An 18308-nucleotide genomic window follows, 5' to 3' on the forward strand; every position below is an offset into this window, starting at 1 on the left:
TATTCAACTAAGTGCTTCTTAATATATAATGACAGTGATATGTATTTCAATAAAATGTCCCTAAGTTGCAATTCAAGCTTTAATCAATATTTATAGCTATCATAACATGCATCATAAAATATTCAACTAATTTCTCATCATACTCATAAATCGTCAAATATACCAACTCAATATATTCATTCAACATTCAAGGTCATGTATAAAAATTAAATTGCACAAAAGTAAAGAGGTTAAAGTTAGAGAGATCAAACGCAATGATTTTTATAGTGGTTCGGCTTAACTAGCCTACATCCACTCTCTCAAAGAACCTTCTTTGAGTCTTCTCTCTACTATTTGCTCTTTTAAAGATAAGAGACCAAAAGCCCTTTACAACTTTTCAACACCAAGCTTTTACCAAGGTAGCTTGAAACCTTCACAAGTGCTATCTCAAGCACTTACTCTCTCAAGCTTCAATAGGTGCTTGTACAACCTCTCTTAAATGCAATTCAATGTTGTAACACTCACTCTTACTCAATACAAATCAAACTATAAAGAAGAGATGAGTTGATTTGCCAATGGTAGCTCAAAGTCTTTAAAGCTTTTGAATGAAAGCAATAAATGAAAAATCAAAGTTGGAGTTCAAATGTAAGCTTTCATCAAGTGTAAAATAGAGAAAAGAAGGTGTATGTATAGTCCCAAATCATTTTAGACCGTTTGAAAGCTTTTTGGAACGTTATACACACTGCCTAAGACAAAATGACCGTTATTTTGTCTTTTTGTGTGAAGTTGAGTAGCTCTGATCATTTAGCAAACTAATGAAATTTTGGCAACAGCAGTAAACTAGTTGGTAAACTAATGTTTTAGCAAACACATTAGCAAACTAATATTTTAGCAAAGCAGTTAGCAAACTAAGTCAACAGCTGCATGTCTCAACTTGTAATATTTAAAAACAAAGATTTAGACCTTAAGAAGAAATAAGTTCCAGTAGCAGTATCCAAGGTCATGATGAGAAAAAGTAATCAGAAAATAAAGTTTCATTTTTGAGCTCCATTCGACTAAATTCTCATCTATTCTTTTCATATAAGACCTAAGACCCAATCTCTAATTCTATGACTTTCATACCTTTACTTTGAGTCTTGGCTTTCATATTCTTGTTCTTTTCTCATTTTGGATTTGTCTTGAGATGCCTTTGAGTATTCTTCCTCCTTAGATGCAACTTCAAAAGTTCTTTATGAATAAGAAAAGGAATCTATACATCACTTTAAAGTTGGGTTAGATAGATTCTGTTTGAGTTTTGTTATCATCAAAATCAATGCTCATTTTGAGCTACACGGGGTCAACATACCTCCACCCCCAGGATTATTTTAAAGTAAAATTTTTTTCCCAACTTAACTATTTAGTCCTTTTAATTTGAGAAATACAATTATTTAGTCTCCACAATTTTAAATCAATCAATTATTTCATTTATACCTATAACTATTCTCTTTTTTTTTGACAAACTTGACTAATAAAAAAATTAAAAGGAGTAACTAAAAAATTCACATGAGTCAATGAAAGTCCATCCTTGACCTAAACAACAATTCACACAAAGGAGTTGGAAAAATAAAGAGTTTAGGTAGTAGATTGGATGTAGAACGTGGAATTGCAGTTTCCAATAGAATTGTAATTAATTGAGAATTCCAATTTAATTTCCAACTCTGTATGCCAAATAGGTTAGATATTTTAAAATGGTTTGTTTCATTGCTTAATTTTATACTTTTTGAAATGCATGTCCAACTGTGATGACTCTCTTGTTGTTTCTGCTCATTATGCTCACAAAGCTGACTCAAAGAGTCTAGGATTTTATTCCAATAGGCATCAGTGGTTTGCTGGTTCACATTTCTCTAATTCTGGCAAATTTGAAGGAAGCTGGGATATCGGTAGATAATATCGTTCTCATCCAAATTCTTTTGGCCGGTCTCATCAAGGAATACAGTGTCAGCTTTGTGATGCCTTTGGCCATTCTGCCAAGAATTGCGTTCCTCAACTCAATTCTTGGTAGAATGGCCAAATTGCGTTCCTCAACGCAATAATATCACACCACCAGTTGCTCATATATCTAGTATTTCATCTTGATCACCTTCTACTTGGCTTCTTGATTCTGGGGCCAACCATCATGTGACTTCTAATGTAACTCATCTTTCCAAGCGTACTGAGTATGACAGTACTGAAGAGATTTTAATTGGTGATGGTTCAAGTTTGGAGATCACTCATATTGGTAACATTTCTCTTGACCAAAAATCCAATTCTTATTTATTATCTGATACTTTATGTGTGTCGTCCATGAAACGTAATTTAATTTCAGTTTCCAAGTTTTGTTCCACTAATCAAACTTCAATTGAATTCTTTCCTTCTCATTTTGTTGTGAAAGATCTAAGCATGGAGGCGCATCTTCTTTAGAGCAAAAAGGATAATGAATTTTATGAGTGGCCTAATTCTTCTAGTGATTCTTCACCAATTGCATTCACTGCTGGCTCCTCTGTTAGCAATTGGCATAGTAGATTGGGTCACCCTTCTTCCCTCATCTTACAGCAAGTAGCTCGTGATTTTTCCTTATCTATTTCTGTCAAAGATTTTCAATCTCATTGTGATTCTTGTTTATGTAATAAAAGTCGTCGTCTTTCATTTGTTAAGTCCACTTTAACGAGTACTTCTCCTTTACAAATTGTCTTTTCTTATGTATGGGGACCTGCTTCTGTTACTTCTTGTGATAATTTCAAATGCTATGTGATTTTTGTGGATCATTTTTCATGGTACACTTAGTTCTATCATTTGTCTAAGAAATCTGATGTCTCCATTATTTTTCCTAAGTTTAAAACAGCAGTAAAGAATTTGTTTCAAAAACCAATTCTTAACTTGTATACCGATAATGGAGGCGAATTTGTCAAACTTAAATAATTTCTTACTAATCATGGCATAAATCATTTGCTGTCGCCACCCCATACTCCACAACACAATGGTATTTCTGAGCGGAAACATCGTCATTTGGTTGAAACTGGTCTCACATTACACTCCATCACTCCTCACTTCCCTTAAAGTTTTGGTCTTATGCATTCAAAACAGCCACTTACCTCATAAATAGAATGCCAACACCAGTTCTCAATTTTGCATCTCCATTCCAGAAATTATTTACTCGAGATCCTAACTATCACAAGTTAAGGTTTTTTGGATGTCTTTGCTATCCTTGGCTTCATCCATATACAAAAAATAAGATGCAACCTAAGTCTAAACCCTGTGTGGTTTTAGACTATTCTCCTTAACAAAGTGCTTATCTTTGTCTTGATGTAAAAACTGGGTCTGTTTACTCTTCTCGCCATGTCATCTTTGTTGAAAATCAGTTCCCTTATCAACATCAGCTTCCCTCCTCACGTTGTGTTACATCATCATCTCAAGAATCTTGGGTGCAATCTTCCACTCCCCCTTTTTATCATGTTCCAATTGCTCATGGAAATAGTCAGTAGAGGTTACAATTTTCTAGAGTTTTGGTAAGTGAATATCTTAATTCCCCTCATATAACTTCTTCTCCTATTTCTCTTGAAGTGGCTTCTCAGTGTTTACATCCCTCACCATCACTTCCCACAATTACCAATAATTCTAATTTCCTTCAAACAACCACTAATCCATCCATTTTACCTGTCTCAGTCCCATTGCCATCCAACCAGAATTCAACTGACATATTTATTCCACTTAACTCCAATACCTCTTATCCATCTCATCCTTCGTCCACCATGGCACCACATTCCACCCAATGTGTTCATGGCACCCATCCCATGCGAACTAGATCACAGAACAACAATTCCAAACCAAAGAAACAATTTTACACTGCCACAAAACATCCTCCTCCTGTGCTTGAACTTGTGTCACTCAAGCTATTAGTGATTCTCATTGGCGTCAGGCTTTATCTGACGAGTTAAATGCACTTCAAAAAAATGGTACTTGGGAGTTAATCCCTCCTCCACCCCATAAAACGGTCATACGATGCAAATGGGTGTTTCAGATCAAACGAAACAGTTATGGTTCCATTGCTGGGCATAAGGCTAGATTGGTCGCCAAAGGTTTTCACCAGCAGCCGGGAGAGGACTACTTTGAAACTTTTAGTCCGGTGGTGAAACCAATAACAATTCGAGTGATTTTGGCACCGGCACCGCAATAAAAGGCATGGAAGGAGGATCCTTCCTCGACTTTCGCCTATAAAAAACACAGAAGCAGGTTAATCCTGGCTATAGTCGCATTAGGTGATCAAGGTTCTATTTGGTATTGCCCTTGAAGCTATTGTCAAGAAAATTATTTTTTTAGATATACTAATTAAATGATATTAAAAAATAATTTAAAATTAAATTTAATAAATTTTGATCACAAGAATATAAAAATAATAAAATAATTTTTTTTCAAATTATTTTTTTAAAGACATATAAAATAATATTTTTATTCAAAAAAATAATTTTAAAATTTCAAAGGCTAAACAGACATTAGATATAACTTAGCAATTACCTGAGCTTTGCGTATAGTTTGTTCTTCAATATTTTTATCCTTATATAAATTAACTTATATTTTTTATATTATTTATATTTTATTTATTTTTTAATCTTTTAAAATGAATTTTTAGCTTCGCCCCCACGTGGAAATCCTTCAAAAGCACATATGATAAGAATATAACAATGATGCTCTACAGGTAATTGGTCTTGTCAACAGTTAGTTCGTTGATTGATCATTGGTCGTTGGCGTCTTTGCCAAAAGCAAATAGTGCATGCGCATATGAAAACTTCAATGGCTTTTACCAAAGTCTATCTTCAATCGATATCATCCAAAAAAAAAAAAAAAAATCTAGCTTCAATCGATGTGGAGATCTGATTAGACTCTATTGGAATGAATTTATCTATATAATTAAATTTATAATGAGTTTATCAAATTTAAAAAAATAGTATTTATAATGAATTTAAATCAAATTTAAATTTTATGTCACATTTATAAAAATAATTAATGAAATATATTTTTTACAATAATATTGACAATTTTTTATTTATTATATTTTAAATATATAAAATTTAAATATTTTAATTATTAAATTTAAAAATATAAATTCTTAATAAAAATATTTTAATACATATTATTAATTAAAAATATAAAATTAAATGATTTTAAATATCATTTACATAATAATTAAGCCTGAAATGAATTTGAGTGATTAAGAATAAATTTTAATAAAGTTAGTGCATATTAAAATATTAAAAATATTAAAATGTAAAATAATATATTTTTAAAAAATAGACTAAAAACATAATTTAAAAGTGGTTCCAAGTGTTGAAGCTAAGAAGGGGTGCATATGAAATTGTCCAAATCAATGAAAGACTTAATTTTTATGGTTTTCATTTGAATTATATTTTTTAATGAGTTAGAAATTATATAAATTAATATATTTTGATTTGATTTTAGTTTTAAAAATTACCAAACCAATACAATCTGAATCGATGATTTTCTCAGACAAGGAAGAAGGGAGGCTATGAATATCTCTAGTATAAGTAAATATTTTATGTATGTTAAAAAATTTGTAAAGACTTATTATCAAAAAGTCTAATTTAAATTGAATACGTTAAATTATATTTTTTTCAATTAATAAATAGTAATATTTTTAATTATTAAATTTATATATGAGTAAAAGTTGAATTAAAAAAACCTTAAAAATATTGTATGATCCCAAAAATTAAAAAAAAAAACAACTTAAATTATCAAACAGAACTCAAAACCCGAATCTAACCCATTTTATTGTAAAACTTAAGTTATTAGGTTTATAATTTATTTTGTTAATTTTGATTTCAATACTTTCTAAACCGATTTGATTATTTTGGTTGGGTAAATATGTTGAACCGACCAAATTCCGCTACAGAGTACAACACTTTAAAAAAAAAGAAGCTCCCCAATGAATAAATGCAAGGAAACAAACAAATGAAAAAAAAAAAAATTAAAACACAAAATAAATATAAAAATTAAAAATAAATAATTATAGCTAGTCATTACTCCAATTATTTTCAAAATAAAAGGGTGTCCTTTGTGTCGCTGTAGTGATTACAGCTACTCGTAGCAGCGACTTATGGTCAAGGTGACGTTGATAAAATGCTTGAACAGAATTGGGCAAAAACATTGGGAATTCTATTATAAAAAATGGGGGACTACTTGCTCCAATGGAAATGGCTCCAGCCATTGGTGAGCATGTGAAAGAAAGAAAGTGGCGAGCCATCACTGAGTCATATCTATCAGGGTGGGTGCAGCAAGTTGATTCTGAATGGTGGAAGAAATTTTCAGTGGACATTTTCTATGGATTCATCATCATGCGTAGGCTCTCTAACGTTGTTGATTGTGATTTATGATTGTGGGGATTGGCCAAGCGTCTCTGCCTCTGATGACCTACAGCATTCCTCCAATAAATCAGACTAGATTTTGAGGTCTTGAATTCATCATTGCTAAGCATCGCTTTGATTGGTTGCCTACAGATGATGATGATGATGAACATTGCCTTGAAGGTTGTGGACTTTGTATGGATTGATTCTTCCAGGACATTGAATGGAGAAGAAAGTTTTGAAGAACATGATTAATATTATCAGGCTATATAACTTAAAGATTTGAAGATAGACATTTATCTCAACAAATAAATTTAAAAGTTATGAGAAATTACCACATGATGAATTTTATAAGTATTTTTATAAAAATTAATTAAATTCTAATTTAATTTCATAATCAGAAATTAAATTGAAATTTAATGAATTTGAAAAAATCAAATATATATTTATAAATGTTGGAAACTAAAAAAAAAAAATGTTCTAAAAATCATGTTGTCCCAAAATAGTCCAAGAGGGGGTTGAATTGGACTTTAACAATTTTTCGGCCCTTACTTGTAGCTTAATGAAAAATTGTTGCTTTGTTCAACTAGGTGCTTCTTAATATATAATGACAGTGATATGTATTTCAATAAAGTGTCCCTAAGTTGCAAGTCAAGCTTTAATCAATATTTATGGCTACCAAAACATGCATCACAAGACTTTCAACTAATTTCTCATCATACTCATAAATCCTCAAGTATACCAACTCAATATATTCAATCAACATTCAAGGTCATGTATAAAAATTAAATTGCACAAAAGTAAAGAGGTTAAGGTTAGAGAGATCAAACACAATGATTTTTATAGTGGTTCGGCTTAACTAGCCTACATCCACTCTCTCAAAGAACCCTCTTTGAGTCTTCTCTCCACTATTTTCTCTTTTAAAGGCAAGAGACCAAAAGCCCTTTACACTTTTTCAACACCAAGCTTTTACCAAGGTAGCTTGAACCCTTCATAAGTGCTATCTCAAGCACTTACTCTCTCTCAAGCTTCAATAAGTGCTTGTACAACCTCTCTTAAATGCAACTTAATGTTTTAACATTCACTCTTACTCAATACAAATCAAGCTATAAAGAAGAGATGAGTTGATTTGCCAATGGTAGCTCAAAGTCTTTAAAGCTCTTGAATGAAAGCAATAAATGAAAATTAAGGTTGGAGTTCAAATGTAAGCTTTCATCAAAAATAAAATGAAGTAAATAAGGTGTATTTATAGTCCCAAATCATTTTAGACCGTTTGAAACCTTTTTGGAACGTTATACACACTGCTCAAGACAAAATGGCCGTTATTTTGTCTTGTTGTGCGAAGTTGAGCAGCTCTGATCATTTAGCAAACTAATGAAATTTTGGCAACAGCAGTAAACTAGTTAGTAAACTAATATTTTAGCAAACACATAGCAAACTAATATTTTAACAAAGCAGTTAGCAACTAAGTCAACAGCTGCATGTCTCAACTTGTAATATTAAAAACAAAGATTTAGACCTTAAGAAGAAAAATAAGTTCCAATAGCAGTATCCAAGGTCATGATGAGGAAAAGTAATCAGAAAATAAAGTTTCATTTTTGAGCTCCATTCGACTAAACTTTCATCTATTCTTTGCACATAAGACCTAAGACTCAATCTCTAACTCTATGACTTTCATACCTTTACTTTGAGTCTTGGCTTTCATAATCTTGTTCTTTTCTCATTTTGGATTTGTCTTGAGATGCCTTTGAGTATTCTTCCTCCTTAGATGCAACTTCAAAAATTCTTTATGAATAAGAAAAGGAATCTACACATCACTTTAAAGTTGAATTAGATAGATTCTGTTTGAGTTTTGTTATCATCAAAATCAATGTTCATTTTGAGCTACACGGGGTGAACAATCTCCCCCTTTTTGATGATGACAAAACTCAATTGAATCATCAATCAAGAAACAATAAAAATGAGTGTAAGATTATGTATATACAAGCAAGTTAGTATGCAGAAAAATGCTCCCCCTAAATATATGCACATAACTTCCAAGACATTTATCAGCTATACAAAAAACTCCCCCTGAGTTTATGCTATAAGGCATGTTCACAAGATATTCACAATATTCTCAAAAAAAAAATGCACATATAAGGCATGTTCACAAGATATTCACAATATTCTCAAAAAAAATATTCACATAAACATGCTTCTATTTGTCAAAGTATAAACACAAGTATAAACACATATCCATCCTATCACATATCCATCCTATCAAAGTATAAACACAAGTATAAACACATATCCATCCTATTTTCCCCCTTTTTGTCATCATCCAAAAAGGAAACAGGAGAGATTAACCCAAAAAGAATCAAGTTAGCCCAAAGTTAAATGCAGTAAGCTAAACAGTAGCAAACTAAAAAGGCAGTCAACAATAGTAGCAAACAGACTAGTAAACTAAAAATGTAGATAGGAAACTAAAAATCCAGATTCGATGCTAATCATTTAAGTCTTTTGCTCCTGCGAGTGGCTTTGGAAGGCACCATCTTCTTCCTGGTGGGTTTAGTAGCAGGTGGCTGAGAACCTTGGTCAGCCAACTGGTCATGCTTCTGTGGCTCATCTTCATCAGATGGTGGTTGAAGAGCAGCAGCTAGGGACTGGTATGGATTTGACATAGTCGACTTAGATCTTTTTCTACCTTTCTTGGCTGCAGGGGCAGCAGCTGCAGATAGTTGAGATGGAGCACTCTCTTGGTGATCCTTTAGAGAGGCTTCCTTTTGCTGCGTAGGGGCAGCTGCAGGTTCAACAGGTGGTGCACTTGGAGGTTCAACAGGTAGTGCACTTGGAGGTTCAACAATCTTTTCACTACCATGTTCAATAGGGACATCAGTTGCAGGACCAACTTCAGGTTCAATAACCTATTCACTAGCATGTTCAACTGGGGCTTCAACTGCAGGTCCAATTTCAGATTCAACTACTTGTTCACTTTCATGTGCCACAGTAGCTGGAGACTCACCAACCTTATGGCCTGCACCCCTATCAGTATCATGAGCAGAGGCATCATTTGCAGGTATAGCAGTCCCAACTTTGGTTGGGAAACCAGTTTCCTTGGCCTGCTGAAAATCCACAAGCAGCTTCTTCAATTCCTCATTTTGAGTAAGAAAGTGACTCACTTTGTAGTCAACCACATCCACAAATTTTCTCAGAAGTTCAATGGACTGATGGGTTGAACTAAATTGATCATTAATAGCAGTTTTTAGCCCTTGGAGCTCACTCATAAACTCATTTGTAGAATCTGAACCAACCTTAGCTGAGGAAGAACCACCTTTTTCAAACCTTTTCTTTCTTCCATCAGTGTCAGAGTGAATTTCTCTAAGCACAATCAAATCAGTCCTAGAACTTTTCTTAGAGACATTTACATTCAGCTCTTTAAACACAGCAGTCAAGAGATGTGCATAAGGCAATTTTCCAATCCCATAAGCTTTGCACATGTTCTTGAAAATCAAATAAGCCAAATTCATCCTTACTTTGTTAACAATGTGCCACATGATACACATGTCCAGGTAACTCAAATAACCATAGCTCCCAGACTTAGGACAGAAAATGTAGTTCACCATACTGTGAATGATTTTAATATGTTGAAAAGCTTTTGTGCTAGTGGACTTTTCATTTGTGGCAGTGTTGGCAGGGAAGACTTCATTTTCAAACTCAGCCAAATTAAAGCCTGCAACCCTAGCAACATCTTTATGAGTGGAGATTTTATTTCCATCATTAGGTAAGTTCAAAGCTTTAGCAATTATCTCAACAGAAACAACATTTGCACTATCATTCAAAACAACTTTGAATTTGTCTTAATCATCAACTGTTCTTAAAGTTCTATAAAAGTCTTGAACAAGTCTAGGGTAATACGCATTGGTACACTCACAAACAGTCATCCATTCTTGAAACTCAAAAAGTTCTTTGAATTGAAAATTTACCTGACCAAAGTAATCCCATTTGATGAATTTACAATAAAGTAGCGCTTTATCCACTGAACCCGAAGATTGGGCAGTGCCCTTTTTGCGTTGGGTACCAATCCCGCTCATTTTTCTCCCCTTTTTCTTTTCTGGTGCCGATACAACGGGTTCAACAATCTTGGATGGGTCGGAGGATGCACTAGTTGATTCAGGTTCAGGTGAGTTCTTCTTTTCTTTTAATTTCTTTCGTAATGCGGCAACAGGGATATCATCAGATGCCGAGGAGGATGACGAACCAGCAGCAGCAGCAGGGGTTTTGCGTTTAGTGCGAGCCATCAATGGGAAATGAAGAAAAAATGGTGAAATCTAAAAATGGCTTTCGGTAAGTGATGAATGAAGAAGAGAAGAGAGATGAGCGGTCTGATGAGAATGGGTTTGTTTTGCCGGAAAGAAAATTTTTGGAGGTGTAATGTCATAAACCAATGCAGAAGAGAGAGAGGGTGATGGTTTCGTGTGGCAGAGGATTTAAGTTCTCTTAAGTCCCGCGCTTTTCTATTCTAATGTACTTTATCTGAACTTATTTCCCTTTTTTTTTTTTAATTTCAAATATGTCTATCTATCTTTATATGCACACATATATATTTCTACATGTCTGACACAGCACTGAGAATGTGATACCAAATGTGAATAGATAAGTGCATTGCTGGACATGCAGAGAGTTTCAAGCACAATCACTTTTTGGTTTGAAATTTGAACAGTACACGATATAGCAAACTAATTTTAGTCACGCAACATTAGCATACAACTTAGTAAACTAATTTCTCAAGTATGCAAACAAGTTAGCTAATGTTCTTTAGAGTTTTCTCAGCAAACTTATATCACTGCGAATCACTCACACATTGGATAATATGCAGATATATTACTATGACTTAAATTTCAAGCAAGTGGTTCACACATACCAATTTCCCTTCTAATTTTACAAAAGGTTTCCTCATTAAGTGGTTTTGTAAAAATATCAGCAAATTGATTTTCAGAGGCAACAAATTCTATTTTGATATTTCCATTTTGAACATGATCTCTAATAAAATGATGTCTGATCTCAATATGTTTTGTTCTTGAATGTTGGACTGGATTTTTAATCAAGTTTATGGCACTTGTGTTGTCACACCTAATTGGAACAAGATTATAATTTAAACCAAAATCTTCCAATTGTTGTTTCATCCATAAAATTTGAGCAACACAACTACCAGCAGCTATATATTCTGCCTCAGCTGTAGATAAAGCTACTGAAGTTTGTTTCTTACTATGCCAAGAAACTAGTGCAAGACCAAGAAATTGAGAAGTACCTGAAGTACTTTTTCTATCCAATCTACTTCCAGCAAAATCGGAATCACTATAACCAACAAGATTAAATAATTCACATTTTGAATACCATAAACCAATTGAGTATGTGCCAATGAGATATCTAAAGATCCTTTTAACTGCACTTAGATGGGATTCTTTTGGACACGATTGAAATCTTGCACACAAGCAAACACTAAAGTGTATGTCTGGTCTAGATGCAGTAAGGTACAAAAAAGAGTCAATCATACCTCTATAAAGCTTGGTATCTACTTCTTTACCTTTTTCATCATTGTCCATTTTAATTGTTGAACTCATAGGAGTGCCCATGCTCTTCAAATCCTCCATTTTAAATTTCTTTAGCATATCCTTGATGTACTTTGATTAATTTATGAAGATGCCATCTTTCATTTGCTTAATTTGAAGTCCAAGGAAGAATGTGAGCTCATCCATCATGCTCATTTCAAATTCATTCTGCATAATTTTAGAAAATTTCTTGCAAAGAGATTCTTTAGTAGCACCAAAATTATATCATCAACATAAATTTGCACAATGAGCATATCATTATGATGCTTCTTAACAAAAAGTGTTGTGTCCACTTTGCCTCTTTGGAAATCATTTTGTAAAAGAAATTTAGTAAGCCTTTCATACATGCTCTAGGAGCTTGCTTTAAACCATATAAAGCTTTAGTAAGTTTATAAACATGATTTGGATGCTCATGATTTTCAAAGCCTGGAGGTTGTGCAACATACACTTCCTCATCAATAAAACCATTTAAAAATGCACTCTTGACATCCATTTGATAAAGCATAAAATCCTTGTAACATGCAAAGGCACACAACATTCTAATAGCTTCAATTCTAGCAACCGGAGCAAAGGTTTTATCAAAATCAATCCCTTCCTCTTGGTTGTAGCCTTGAGCCACTAGTCTGGCTTTGTTCCTAACAACATTGCCTTTTTCATCCATTTTGTTTCTAAAAACCCATTTAGTACCAATAATTGAATGATCTTTTGGTTTAGGCACTAAATTCCAAACTTTATTTCTCTCAAATTGATTTAGCTCTTCTTGCATGGCAAGAATCCAACTTTCATCGTTTTGAGCATCGTTAAAACATTTAGGTTCAATTTGTGAAACAAAAGCAACATTACCAAAATATCTTCTCAATTGTGCTCTAGTCATCATCCTCTGAGATGGATCATCAATAATGTCTTCTTGGGGATGATTCTTATGGAATCTCCATTCTTTAGGTAAATCTTCATGTTGGGGCTCATTTACTTGTAATTCTTCCAAATTTGGCATTTCTTCATTGATTTGGTCTTCATTGGCATTATGGACATCTATTGTGGTTTCTCCTTGAGTTTCTTCATCTTTGTCATCAATTTGTTCCGTTTCTTGACTTGATATTATATTTTCTTTTTCAAAAACCTACTCATTATTATCATCACAAAATTTTTCCTTCTGATAGAAGGGTTAGTCTCATCAAACAAAACATGAATAGTTTCCTCAATAACTAAAGTTCTTCTATTGAACACTCTATAGGCTTTACTCTTTATTGAATACCCAAGAAAGATTCCTTCATCGGATTTAGCATCAAATTTCTTTAAGTTATCCTTCTTGTTATTTAAAATATAGCACTTACAACCAAATGCTTTGAAATATGAGATATTTGGTTTTATTCCTTTCCACAGCTCATAGGGGGTCTTTTTCAAAATTGGTCTAATCACAACTCTATTCAACACATAGCAAGATGTATTAACAGCTTCAGCCCAAAAGTACTTTGGCAAATTATTTTCACTTAACATAGTTCTAGTCATTTCTTGCAAAGTCCTATTTTTCCTTTCTACTACCCCATTTTGTTGTGGTGTTCTAGGAGCTGAAAAATTATGGTTAATTCCATATTTATCACAATATTTCTCAAATAAATGATTTTCAAATTCAGTTCCATGGTCACTTCTTATAGATGTGATGCAAAATCCTTTTTCATTTCTAACCATTTTACTAAAAGAGGTGAATTTTTCAAAAGTCTCATCCTTGTGAGCAAGGAAAAATGTCTATGTATATCTTGAATAGTCATCAACAATAACTAAAGCATATGACTTTCCACCAAGACTAGTAGGAGTTACGGGTCCAAATAAATCAAGATGAAGCAATTCTAATGGCCTAGTGGTAGACACAATATTTTTAGATTTAAAAGATGCTCAAGTATGCTTTCCTAGTGCACATGCTCTACATTGAAATTCATTTTCATAGTTAATCTTAGGAAGACCATTAACAAGTTCTTTCTTAGACAATTTTGAGAATGTATGCATGTTTGCATGACCCAGTCTTCTATGCCACAAATAACTAGAGTTATCAAAAGATACTAGACATGTACCATGCTTAGTTTTAAAATTATTCATGTCAAGCAAGTAAACATTATTGGATCTATTGGCAATGAACAATGTGTCATTATCTAAGTTATTGATTGTACATAGAGAAGAAGTGAACTTTACCTCAAAACCTTTATCACAAAGTTGGCTTACACTTAGCAAGTTGTATTTCAGTACTTCAACAAGCAACACATCTTCAATACAAGGTTTGGTTCCAATTGTGCCATTTCCAATTATTTTTCCTTTTCCTTTATCTCCGAATTTTACATGTCCTCCATCTTCCATTGTAATTTTTGAAAACTTGTCCTTTTCACCGGTCATGTGCTTTGAACAACCACTATCTATATACCATTTTTCACTTTCCTTCATCCCTTTGAAACAAACCTGAAATTTAATCATTAAGCTTTAGGTACCCAAGCAACTTTGGGTCCTTGGGGGTTAGTGACCTTAGGTGAGGTTCCCTTTGGCACCCATACCTTCTTTACCTTAAGAAGACCTTTCCTAAGTGCATAAGAACTAATCATATGACCTCTTTTATTGCAATAATAACATGTAACATTAGGCAAGGAGGATGTAGATGCTTTAATGAAATGATTCTTATATTTACCATAGTTCATAAAACCATCAAAACCAATTCCATACTTTTCATTTGAAATTCTTTGGTTTCCAAGAAGTACATCTAGAGTTTCATTTCCTTTTGTAAATTTTGCCAAATCATTTGTCAAAGATTCTATTTTAGCTTCAAGAACTTTATTTTTCTCAATGAGCATTTTACACATTTCTTTTGAGATTTTCAACTTTATATCTAGTTCTTTAAACAAAGCAATTTGTCCTTTGTAAAATTCATTTTCTTTATACACATTAGACATGGCAATGTTTTGTGATCTCAATGATTCAATTTCTAAATTCATTTTAGTGCATTTTCTCTTGTAATTTCTATACTCATCATATACTTTAGCAAATGCAAGTTCGAGTTCTTCTGCATTAGGAGATTCATAAGAGTTTACCTCATTATCACTTTCTTCTTCTTTTTGTGAACTCTCGACTTTCTCTTCAAGTGCCATCATACAAAGAAGAGCTGTCTCTTTGTCACTTGATTCATCATTTGAAGATTCTTCACTGTTGCTCCACACTACTTTCATAGCTTTCTTGCTCTTATCTTCTTTTCCTTTCTTCTTTTTGAGTAATGGACATTTGGGCTTGATATGTCCAGGTTTGTGACACTCATAACATACAATTTCTTCTTTTGAATCCCTGAAATGTTTATCCTTGGGAGTATACTTTTTCAAGAATTTCTTGTATTTGCTTCCTCCCTTCTTGAAAGCTCTTTTTAATTTTCTTGCAAGCATAGCCATTTCATCATCATCATCACTTGAAGCACTTGAGTTATCACTTGAGTCAGCTTTGAATGCAACTCCTTTCTTCTTATCTTCATCTTTGTTCGACTTGAGAGCAATGCTTTTCTTCTTTTTTTGCTCGTTTTCAACTTCATCTTTCTTATATACCATCTCATGTGCAATGAGAGATCCAATGAGTTCATCATAAGTGAATGTTTTAAAATCTTTGGTATCTTGGATAACTGTTGTCTTGGTGATGCATGCATTTTAGATCATCATTTAGGAGTAATTTTTGCACATAATTTACCCTTGTTCATAGCCATTATTATAGATATTAGTATATATTTAGTCAATTTTACAATTTTCACGTTTCTTAGTTTAATTTTTGAATTTATTTGCTTTGTAGGTTAAATCTGGAGAAATTTGATGAATTTTGATCAGAATAGCCATTTGGAGGAGATTAAAGTCGAAATGCAAAGATTTTAAAGTTGAGTTAAAAATGGCCGAGAGCGACACAACTGTGACACAACCAAATTAGCTTATGTCGAAGGTTGTGTCGATCGTCGAATATTCACACCGAGAACGACACAACCCGCGACACAACCGACTCGGCTTATGTCGTTTCTTTCGAAAATTGTTGACGTGGCATTTCCGTTACTCGACTTTTACCTCACCTTTTACGGATCCTTCCCCTTTTACCCATTCTAGAACAGTCCCTTAGCCTATATAAAGACCCATTTTATCACTTTCTTTCCATAAAGAGAGAAGGGAGGCATTTTTTGGCAAGATTAGAAAGAGAGAAGGGAGCACTTTCTGCATTTCTTCTTCCAGCAGCAGCAAGGATCAAGTTTCTGCACTTTTCTGCAGAGATCCTGCTGCAGATTTCTTGGGTTTTCTACCCCTTTAAGCTTACATTTCCATTATTTCTTCATTTCTTCATTTGGGTTTATCTTTAAACAATGATTTGTGAGTAGTTTATTGAGATTCTAGAGATGGGTTTGTAAATATTGATTTGTTTTGTGGTTTTGAACTGATTTAGCCATTTAAATGAAGATTGTTATATTTTGATTTATTGCTTGTGTGCTTATTTCCTTGCTTGATGAATGGGCCCTCATTAAGTTAAGTTTTAATCCTTAATAGATGGACTGAAAAGTGAATATTGGGGATGGATAATCTTGCAATAAACTTTATTTTCTTGGTGTTAGAAATAAGCTAAGAAGATTAAGGAACTTTCAAAAATCAATTAGAGCATTAATTGGGTTTTGTTAGATTTGAAATACCGTGAAAACAGGGTTTGATTTAATGAAAACCAATTTTGAGATGCTTGAAAAAGGTTTCAAAAATTTAAGAATTGATTTCCCTCAAAATTGCAATTCTCATGTGTTTGGCTAAATTAGGGAAAAACCACATGCAAACAATATTAAAAATCCAATCTCTAGAATCAATTTATTTTTCATTGAAATTAGATATAAATCCTCCAAACCTCATAAATAGCAATTTAAATTTAAATCCAATTTAAATCCAATTTCTATAATCACTTTATTTTTATTTTTATTGAATTTAGATTTAATTTCTCTCAATTTCATAAATAGATATTTCAAATTAATTTTTGGGTAATCTAGTTTAATTAATTTTAGTTAATTGATTGATCTAGTTTTAATTCCTCAAATACCAATTTTAATTCCAAATTTCATTTTACATCTTTAATTTTTGTCTTAATTTTAATTTTTAGATTTTGTTTTTAATATCTTTTAATTTTTGTCATTCTAATTTGCTTATACTTTTATTTCCAATTTAAGCACAATTCCCTGTGGGATCGATATCAATTTTTAAAACTATACTACTGTGACCCGTGCACTTGCGGACACCGTATCAAGTTTTAGCGCCGTTCGGGAATTGTGTGTTTTTAAGTTGGATTTTAATTGTTTTAAGCTAATTAGAATTTTTATTTTCTTTTATTTTCACTATTGTTCCTTGTGTTTTTCAGGTACTTTTCTTGTTTATGAGACGATCGAAAAGCACAAGTGACACCGAATTGTTGTTCAACCCATAAATTGAAAAATTCTGTCGAGCCAACAAAAAGGAATACAAGAAAAGAAAAGAAGCAGAAAAAGAAGAACAACAAATATTTGAGCAAGAGGAGACAATTGAAAATATGGAGAATCAAAATAGAGCTATTGGTGGAGATAATGGAGGAAACGAGCAAAACGGGCAAAATGCTGTTGTTAATCAAAATGATCCTCAAAGAAGATCCATGTTAGATTATGCTTTTCCTAGATGTACTGATGTGAGAGATAACAGACCTATTATTGGAGCTAATCAATTTGAATTAAAAACTGGTCTTATTCAAATGGTTCAGAATTCACAATTTGGAGGTAGCCCACTTGAAAATCCTCATTCTCATTTGAAGAAATTTTTGATGATATGTGGTACACAAAGACAACACGAGTTTCTGATGAAGTTATTCGGCTCACCTTATTTCCATTCTCTCTTCGGGATTCAGCATTGGAGTGGTATGACTCACTCCCACAAGCTATTATAGCTACTTGGGAGCAGCTATCTCAAGCTTTTCTATCTCAATTTTTCCCACCTGGGAAAACCACTCATTTGAGGAATCTGATGGTAGCTTTTAAACCAAGAGATGATGAAACTTTGTATGAATCTTGGATGAGATTTAAGGAGCTTGAAAGGCAATGTCCTCATCATGAAATACCCAAATGGATGATTGTTCAAAATTTCTACACCAGAGTTACTCCAGCCATAAGAAACACAATTGATTCACAAGCAGGAGGAGATTTCATGAGAATGACAAGTGAAGAATGCTATGATCTATTAGAGAAGATTGCTCATAATACCCATTTGTGGGGAAATCCTAGAGCACTTGAGCCAAAGAAAGCTGGGATCTATGAACTTGACTCAGTTAACTACATGAATGCAAGATTTGATCAGTTGACTCAGCTTCTTAG

The 18308-nt window shown here is 33.0% G+C and overlaps 1 non-coding gene across 1 annotated transcript; it reads right to left on the reverse strand.

Annotated features, from left to right (window-relative positions):
* Nucleotides 1-17946: 17946 nt before the first annotated feature.
* LOC131173610 (small nucleolar RNA R71) lies at nt 17947-18053 on the reverse strand. The gene has a single exon (XR_009143923.1). It is a non-coding gene; the product is annotated as a small nucleolar RNA R71 (small nucleolar RNA).
* Between the last annotated feature and the right edge of the window lie 255 nt (nt 18054-18308).

The sequence above is a fragment of the Hevea brasiliensis genome, chromosome 14 (assembly GCF_030052815.1).
Source record: "Hevea brasiliensis isolate MT/VB/25A 57/8 chromosome 14, ASM3005281v1, whole genome shotgun sequence".
Lineage (NCBI taxonomy): Eukaryota > Viridiplantae > Streptophyta > Magnoliopsida > Malpighiales > Euphorbiaceae > Hevea > Hevea brasiliensis.